A 9,330-nucleotide genomic window follows, 5' to 3' on the forward strand; every position below is an offset into this window, starting at 1 on the left:
CATAAAAATTTTGTTCGTGGTATTTGGTATTGAATATTCTATTACGATATTTATAATAGAAAATTATTCACCATAAGACATTTCGGGCAATTAAGCACTGCTCATTATAAAATATAACACTTGAGTTATGGGTTCTATTTCAATATAAATGATATGCAGTATATATCGCGAGGTTCTATCCGCATCAATACCAACATAATCTTAGTGTATAATAATTGCGTTATTTATAAAAAAACATTTTTTCCGAACACGATTCGTGTCCTTTTTTGTCTCTAAACTGGTTTATGGATGTAATATACAGGTAAAGATTCTACACCGATAAATTTAATTTAATTCGTCAATTTGAGTTATATATTTGTTATTCCATACTCTGCGATGAAATTAAACATGTGACATAGGACGATTCTTTAAATTGTTGCTAATTTAACGTAGATTCGGGCTACGTATTTTCAAGTGCACAGGTGCATACGTACTGTATTGGAGAAGATAGGGAACTAGGAATTAATTCCTAGGCAAAAGCACGTTAACTGCACTTTTCACTTATACGTAGCAACTTGAGCATAAAAAGCCATGTCCGCTAGGTTTGGCAAAAAAAAAAAAAAAAAAAAAAATCTTCTCGCGTCACTATGGCGAAGCGCAGAAGATGGGAAATATGATCGCTTTGACGTATGCTCCAGTCGATGCAGCAGTTACACATCGTGAAATTGATCATGGGAACAGTCGACAAGGGAACTGGCAATTGAAACTGAAAGGAGTTGTAATTTTAATTGATTACTTAAGTACCATAATAGCACGATCCGCTCATTTGAGAATGGCCAAACTTTAAATGGTAAATCGAGCCGAAATCCTAGCATCTTCATTTCGGCCTTTGTTATCATTGATCGCGTTGATTGCGATATAAGCAGGATTAGAGGCACAGCTGTTTTAGTTATTACTAACTATGTTCACGTACACGTCATGTTTCCTCTTGTAAGCATTTTCAAAAGTATGATATAAAATTTCTTACAAATTTGCCTGCGTTAATATATTTAAACAGCTGACTATTTTGTATTTACCGTGATAAAATAAATGATTGTCCGTTAACATTTCGTTAATAATCTTTTATTTCATCATGGCTGACTCGATGCTTTGTTGACTTACATATGCAACTTATCTTGAGTATTCGTGCTCACACATGTTGTGAACTTATTTTAAATTATCTTTTGATGGAGAAGTGCATTGTCCTGTTTAATCATAAATACATTTTCAATGTGTTATTTGACGAACATGCCTGCTGTTCAATTTTCAAATAATTAAAAAAAAAATCTGCTCTAATAGATTATTTACTTTAAGAGTTTTAATAATGTTTAAAGTCTGTAGACATATGTGAATTGTGCTTGAAATTCATTTCAGATTCAAAGAATTAAAAAGCTTTCTTACATTAGACTAAACATGTCGAATACATTTAGCCAAATTTAATAGATCAAACAAATATTTTTATTAAACTAATAATCAGTTTCCTAGTCAGTATTATATAAACTTTATTATCTTATTTAAATGTGCTCAAATAATTATAATATAGATATTAATAATTATAATATACATATTTTTAAATTTTATTGTAATATTATTTAATTAATAAGAGAAAAAAAAAATATTTTACTTGACTATTGACATTAAACTGTATTGTAAAGTATATTGTTGTATGATAATCCTTCTTTCCTTGTTAAGTTTTACCATTAAGGCCAATTTTATTTTTTAACTTATTCATTAAATATTGTAAGAAACCCAAACAAATCATATTAAATAATTCCTTAATTATTCAACTATTTATGTATACTTTACTATAATTCTGTATCATTATTAGTCTAGAATTATAGTCAAATATAAACAAATATATAAGCAAATATTGTAAAATATTAAAAAATAACAATCATTCTATTTTTAAAATATAAGTAACGAAATATCTTTTTAAATAATATATTTACATTAAGTCACTTAAGTACTATAGAGTTTTCGTAAAAATTCAAAATATATAACAAATATAATTCCTAAAATAATTCAACGCAATTCTATTCATATGAATTGAAATTATTTTCAAAAGCTTTCACAGTGAAATATTAATCCATTTATTAATTATAATTTAAATAATATATCGATTGAAAAAAGTAAAAATGATACTTTTTAAAATCATTAAATTGCATGAATTAAAAATTATTTTTTCTTATAAAATAAAATGTATGTTTTAAAATTTATTTGTCCCACTTCAACCATATCTTTTATGTTTTCTTAAAGTTATTGAAGTACTCCATAGCATGTAAACGTTTAAAAATTGAATTAAAGAACGCTATTTTTTTTTTTAAGCTAAAGGCAAATATTTCAGTTTTATTTTTAAAGATTCAAAAAACGTGTGCTCACGTGATTGATTATTTTGATTTATTTGTCTTCAGTCTTATCTATTACGAGTTAATTATTACTTCATGAAACGAGTTTTTAGAAAAGTCTATATATACTAATATTAAATAAATATAATGTTTTGAACAATTATATAATTATGGTAGTATTAATAATAATTATAATTGACAACTTTTATAATTTGGCGATTTTGTATTAATTTAATCTAAAATATATATTGCGTTTTAGATTTAATAATTTTGTTTTTGTAATTTCCAGTATACACGAGCCCCTATGATTTTTCCAAATTTACTTCAAACAGAATTATATTTAATAAAGCATTTAAAGTATACTTATCGAGCGATTCTTTAAATTAATAATTAATTTAATTAATTGATTAGGGATCGAAGCCGTTCGAATAAGAAATCTCGGTTAACCGAGTAAATATTGCAATTTAATGTATTATGCATAGCTCTAAACAAAAGAGAATAATAAATTAAATTTTAAGAAAAAATTTATCAACATTTTATGTTTGGAAAATGAATAAGGCATAATTTGTTTACGGTATTATTACTTTTATCATTAATATTAATTGGTCAATTTTAATTTTTGTATATAACATTAATTATTTTGTAATTATTTCCCAAACGATTGATAATTATTAATTATATTGTAATATTAAGAAAAATATTTATTTAATTAAAGTTATTAAATTGTTAATTAATAAGTATACAAATGAAAATATTATAACGACATTCATATATCTTTCGTTTTTATCAATAAAATTATATACATTGAAAAATAATGGAATTTTTTTATTAATTTTAAGAAAATATTTTTTTTATAATAACAATTCTATATTAAGTTGATAATTCCATAAAATAATTTATGAAATTTAATTTGAATTTAGCTCTATTGAGTAAATACAATAATTAAAATTCAATTAGAAGTTGAAAATAATAAAGTAATAGATGAAATTTAAATTAAATAATAAAATTAATTATTATCTTGAATCATTTTGTAAGCTAATATTTAAATAATAAATGTACCATTAGATAATTTATACCAACTTCATAATGAAAGTTGTCATACATTGGTATAAACTATGTTATAATTTCATAATGACTTGTTTTCTAATATTTTTGTTATTCAAATATTTGTAGCTTCGTGCAATAATGGAATCACTTATATCAATATTTTTTAATATAATTAGTTTTTTCATTTAAATATAAAGCTCAAAAATTTTCATTCAGTATCAATTCTTGTTACACAAGATAATAATATTAAAAATGAATTACTTACTTTTCTTCGTTTTGGTCGTATTTTATTTTGCATTCATAGGTATGTATTTAATTAAATTTTTTTAAAAATAAACTATTAATTCTTTATTAAATTTTTTATTCTAATTTTTCGACAGAATGTGGCGATCCTGCAAAATTACAAGGGTGCTTAAACGATTGCCAACGTAAGACATATATAGTATTTTAATTTTTTTTCATATATTTATAACTCTGATTTTGTTTGCTATTTATTTTCTTTGTTTTTTTTTTTTTTTTTGTTAATTATTATTTAGCTTTAATATTTAAATAATATTTTGGTTATTATGGACGTATAAGGTTGTTAAGGGAATAGATGGTTTGAAAGCATATAATTTATAATTACATGCATTAAATTCTATTTAATATTTATTACATAAAATTACTTGTGTAAAATTGTTTTAATTTTAAAAATTCTTTAAAAATATAATGATGGTTTTAAGTGCATTTTTTGCAAAATAGTGGCTATAATTTTGCTGATTGGGATGCACTTATAGATATTTAGAAATTAGAAAGTTCCGCAGCTAATAACGAACGTTTATTTCTATTGACACAAAATCTCTATAATATATATAATATTTATTAGTTGAGTGTACGTAAATGTAAAATAAAACTTTTTTATTCCGTTCGATTTTATGAAAAAGTTTTTATATAGAGTATTCTAATTAAAAGAATTCATAATGAACTATAAAATTGAAATTTCAGAAAATATTGTTTTAAACATTATCTGAAATTTTGAAGTTAATTAATTGAAAATTAATGAAGTTATTATTCTAACCGATTAAAAAATAAAACAGCTTTGATAAAAATGCCTATGAAAATTTTGTAATTATCAATAACATTATAATGTGGTATTAAAATTACATTAAATATTATAAAAATATTTTTATACGTCAACAAGTTTAGAACCTAAAAAATTAAAAATTTTTATATCATAAATTCATAATTTTATCGCCGATCTACTCATAAAATATTTATAATGCAAAATAATGATTCGTGGTTCCTGATTTTTTGTAATTAAATTTAATTAAATTAAAGCAGAAAACTCTTATTGCTCTTCATTTAAAGTAATTTTTCAGACATTATATACATAGTTATATTATTATTATTATTATTATTATCATTATTATTATCATTATTATTATTATTATTATTATTATTATACTATATTAGTTTTAAACGCTATTATTACATTACATGAATTACCATTAAATGAAATACCATTAAATATTCCTATCGGTTTCATATATTTTTTGTGAATAATACTTTCATAATACTTTTAATATTTATCAATGATCTATGCCATATTGAAGAATATCAGTTGAAGCTAATTAAAAATAATACATCTGCTTAAAAATTATTTAATAGTAGACCTCTATTGGCTTAGATTTTTCGTCGAACATTTTATGGAAATCGAATTTTTCAGGGCTATATTGTTACTGGTTATTCATTTTTTTTTTTTTTTTTTTTTTTTTTAACAAAATTATCTCATTTTTCATAATATTTAAATTACCTTAACTTTCAATTGACTTTATTGTTGACTTTATTTTTATGAATATTTAACAAATTATAACATAATTATTCGTGACGTCGCAAATCGTTTGAAACTGGCTGTTAATGTTTTTGCTTAAATTCTGTGACAAAGAATAAGGAAAAATGTGTGTCCGTATGAAGGGCATAAGATTTTTACATTTTAAGATAATTTAATAAACGTTATGTTGCTGTTAAAAGATTAGTGTGCAGATTTAATGTGATTGGGACATAGAAAATTGTTTTTCAATTCTCTTACGGTTCATTTTAAAGCTGACAGACAAAAATAACTGTCATTTTTAGCTAATTGCAATGCGCCCCCATAGAATCCATTAACAGATTCATTTTCTTCTTACTGTAACATTAGCGGATATTATGTGTTAATCCTGGTTTCCTTCTGCATTCTGTTATTTTTCCGTTATTTTTTTCAATTACTTCAATTTCATTTATTACCATTATTTTATTACCATCATTAATATTGTTTAGTTTGTGTTTTATCAAAAATTAATTACGGGCAATTTAATTTTTATTTACTTTAAGTGTGTCTATTAAGTGTATATTTTCGTAATTTTCAGAATATGACCCATCATTTTGGGATAAATGTAGAAGCGACTGTTACTTTTTGTACGGCCCATAGGTAAATAGATTTGTGGAGTAAAATTACTATTTTGATAAAAATTACATTATTTAGATGTAAATTTAAATCGTATTATAAACACAAACAAAACTATATTAATTTTTTTTCAGAAATAACGAGGAGTGAAAAAGAATATGCAAATTCGTAGATACGAATCAGCTTTAAAGCATAAAAATGTAACTTCATTTATATAAATTGTTCAAAATAATTTGAAAAAATATATGTATATTTAACTTCCATATAATTTTGAATTTATGATTTATTCAATCATTATTACATCATTAAATTCTTATATTAGAATTATAAAATCAATAATATCGAATAATTAATATATAAGTTTTACCATTTGACATTGGCATAATCATTAGATGAGAAATATTTGTCGGCATATTTTATCATTTATTAAATATAAAGTTATTAATAATCTTCATTATATCTAATAACATATATCGCACCATTGAATTATTTAATCTGTAGAAAAACCATTCTCAAAAAATGTAAAATAAAATGTAAAATGTTCTCAAATTTTTTAAATATATTTCTTTAAAGCCATCGCTTCGCTCATCAATTACATCCTTCGTGTATCATATTATAAGACAAATGCAACAAACAATATACTTTTTTTACTCACTCTTTTAAAGTAAAAACGAACGCATTTGATGTGCACGAGTTGGGTAATTCTACTGCCTCGACAAATGTGGAACTCGAACAAACGAAATTTAAAACATACACGTCAGAGTGTTCGTAATATCCAGAACAACTGAGCATACGAATATACAACCGTGTATACGAATAGAATAAATAGAAGCTGCTGTAGTTAAAATATAATATCTAATTTTCTCATTTATAATCGACGAGGATGCTTCGTTTCACCTTACTTTACAATTCAATTTCAAATTTGAAGAATTCATCCTATTTGCTAAAAATATTAAAAGAGAATTTTCAAATTGTCCAAAGTTTTTTTTTTTTTTTTATTAATCATAGGGCTGTTATCGAAAGATACAAAATGCCAAATTTATAAATTACCAACAATATGCGTGGATAATAGCGACAATGTTTATCAAACAATCAATCATAACTGTATTTATGAAATTTAAATTTATTTATTTTAAATAATGTGTTGCAATAATGATAGCTTCTTATTACGATAAATGGAATAAAAGAATTTATTGTAGAATTATTTTCGATTCATGAATATGTCGAGAAGGCTACGATAATTATATCGCAATTAACGTTGGGTAACAAAAATTATGCGACTCAAAATTTTTTATATTTGAATTATGAAATTTTAAACAGTATATGGTATAATAAGCGTATAGTATAATAAACATTATCGAAAAAAAATTTTGAACATTATTTGATAATTGAAAATAGCCTGAGCAATAAAATTATAATTTTATTAACAATATCGAATAAATCTTAATTATAATATGAGTCGTAGATTTACCTTATTGAGAATTATAAAATTACCCGAAAATAAAGGATTGCTCATGGCAAAAGATACACTGGTAGATTATAAAATAAAGGAGGAGTAGTGAAAATTTTTCTTTCGGAGATTATAATTTGGCTCGTACTTGTTTCCAAGTTCATTCGTTTATTTATTTTTTCTTGAGTTCTAAACGCGAAATAAATAACGTACTTACTGTCATTATTTACAATATATAATAATAAATCGCTTTATTTTATTACCTTTCAATTAAATGATCTAAATTTGCATTCGAGCATAAAATAAATTCGAATGGTTCATAACAATATAAACATTTTATTTCTAAATTATATCTTTATGGCAGGAGAAATTTAATATTTTATCAAGACTATTTATGTAACTAAGAGGAATGATTTTTGAACAAAAGCTTTTAAAGACATGTTTTATTTGTTTTACTAGACCAAAGCATACGATTATGTCTCGCGAAAATATATGATTTTCGAAAAAGTATACAACTTCAAGAATTAGTAATAAAGAAAGCGGTCGTACTTATATAAGAAGTTTATTCCAATCTATAAATGTATGTCGTGTAAAAAAGATAATATAAAAATGCATACAGAAATATAAGTCAATAAAACGGTTATCGACGGTCTCAACGTATGTACAGTTACTGTAATTGTCTTGAAGGTTTAAAGAATCAAGTTATAACTTCGAAATATGAAGTACACATTTTATGTTTCAATTAAGTTTCTCGAACCAATTTTTGATTTTAGATATAAAAGACAGAATAAATTTGCATTACAATACAATATTGAGAAAAATTAATAATGATATTTAAATACAAATATTTGAACATTCGATGTTAAATTAATTCTCCTTACTTACTGCGCAAAAAGAGAGACTTTTAAAAGATAAATAACTTGACTTCACATTGACACACTATTGTGCTTTATAATTTTGTAATAATAGCATTATCTTGAATAATTTAATAGCGTTGTTTACCAAATTTTAACGAATGACGAAAGTTAATGCAGCTATTATATAAAATAATTTTAAATATATTTTTATTTTATGTATTATGATTATTATCGTATTTTTTTTTTCTATAAAAGGAAATTGTATTTCAGAATGCTAAGTGAGTTTGTAAAATCATTATTCGTAATTTAGAATTAAAATTTTTCGGATAATACTTTTCTTCGATATTATCATTAAAATATGAAGCTTTTAATAGTAATTACATTAGTTATATGTTGTATATTATTTGGTACGCACACGCATATTTATATGCGCGCAAGTGCACGCGTAAAGCATGCGGCAACATACGCGTAACATTATATTAATGTATTTTTCAATTTAATATTAATAATTAAATTATTTCTTTTACAGCCAAAGCAACGGATAACAAACAGAAGCTGAAGGACTGTTTGGCGGACTGTAAAAGTAAGATATTGATTAGTTCGCAAATATTTATTGGCTCAATCAATCGATAGTAATTAAATAAATTGATAAGAGATAATATAATATAATTTTCTTATAAATTACAATCGATACCGATATTGTCATTCATTCGAGTCATACGATTTTCCACATCTATCCGATATCCTGGATAAAGTAAAATTATATCGAGAGAATGGGGGTTAATCGGAATAGAAATTCTTATGGGATAAAAGCCGTATGCGCGTTTCTTCTCGGCTCAACCTACTGCGCTAGTCAGTTAGGTTGTCGTTACAATCCGTTTTAACTTTACATGCTACGATGCAGCACGGAGGACACGGTATCATATAACAATCTCACTTTTATTTCCCGTTAATTGCGGGAAACTCGTAGCGGCGTTGTTAGTTTGGTGGTTAATTGACTCGACACGTACTGCTTCCCTCGAGGTTACGAATTCCGTCGTTTTGCGTGCGCACGTCAAAAACCTATATTAGCATCGAGAATTCAATTAGTCTAGGCTCTCTCGCAATAATATTTAACCGTGACACGATCATTTATTATATTTTAGACTATCCAAACTCGCAAGATCAGTGCAGACAGAGATGTTATTGGTT

General features: G+C 24.4%; 1 long non-coding RNA gene across 1 annotated transcript; it reads left to right on the top strand.

Annotated features, from left to right (window-relative positions):
- The first annotated feature begins 3,788 nt into the window (after positions 1-3,788).
- Positions 3,789-6,042, top strand: LOC105362174 (uncharacterized). Its single transcript, XR_912871.1, has 3 exons — positions 3,789-3,838; positions 5,795-5,856; positions 5,967-6,042. It is a non-coding gene; the product is annotated as an uncharacterized LOC105362174 (long non-coding RNA).
- The last annotated feature ends 3,288 nt before the right edge of the window (positions 6,043-9,330 follow it).

The sequence above is a fragment of the Ceratosolen solmsi genome, unplaced genomic scaffold (assembly GCF_000503995.2).
Source record: "Ceratosolen solmsi marchali unplaced genomic scaffold, CerSol_1.0 scaffold35, whole genome shotgun sequence".
NCBI classification, from domain to species: Eukaryota; Metazoa; Arthropoda; class Insecta; order Hymenoptera; family Agaonidae; genus Ceratosolen; species Ceratosolen solmsi.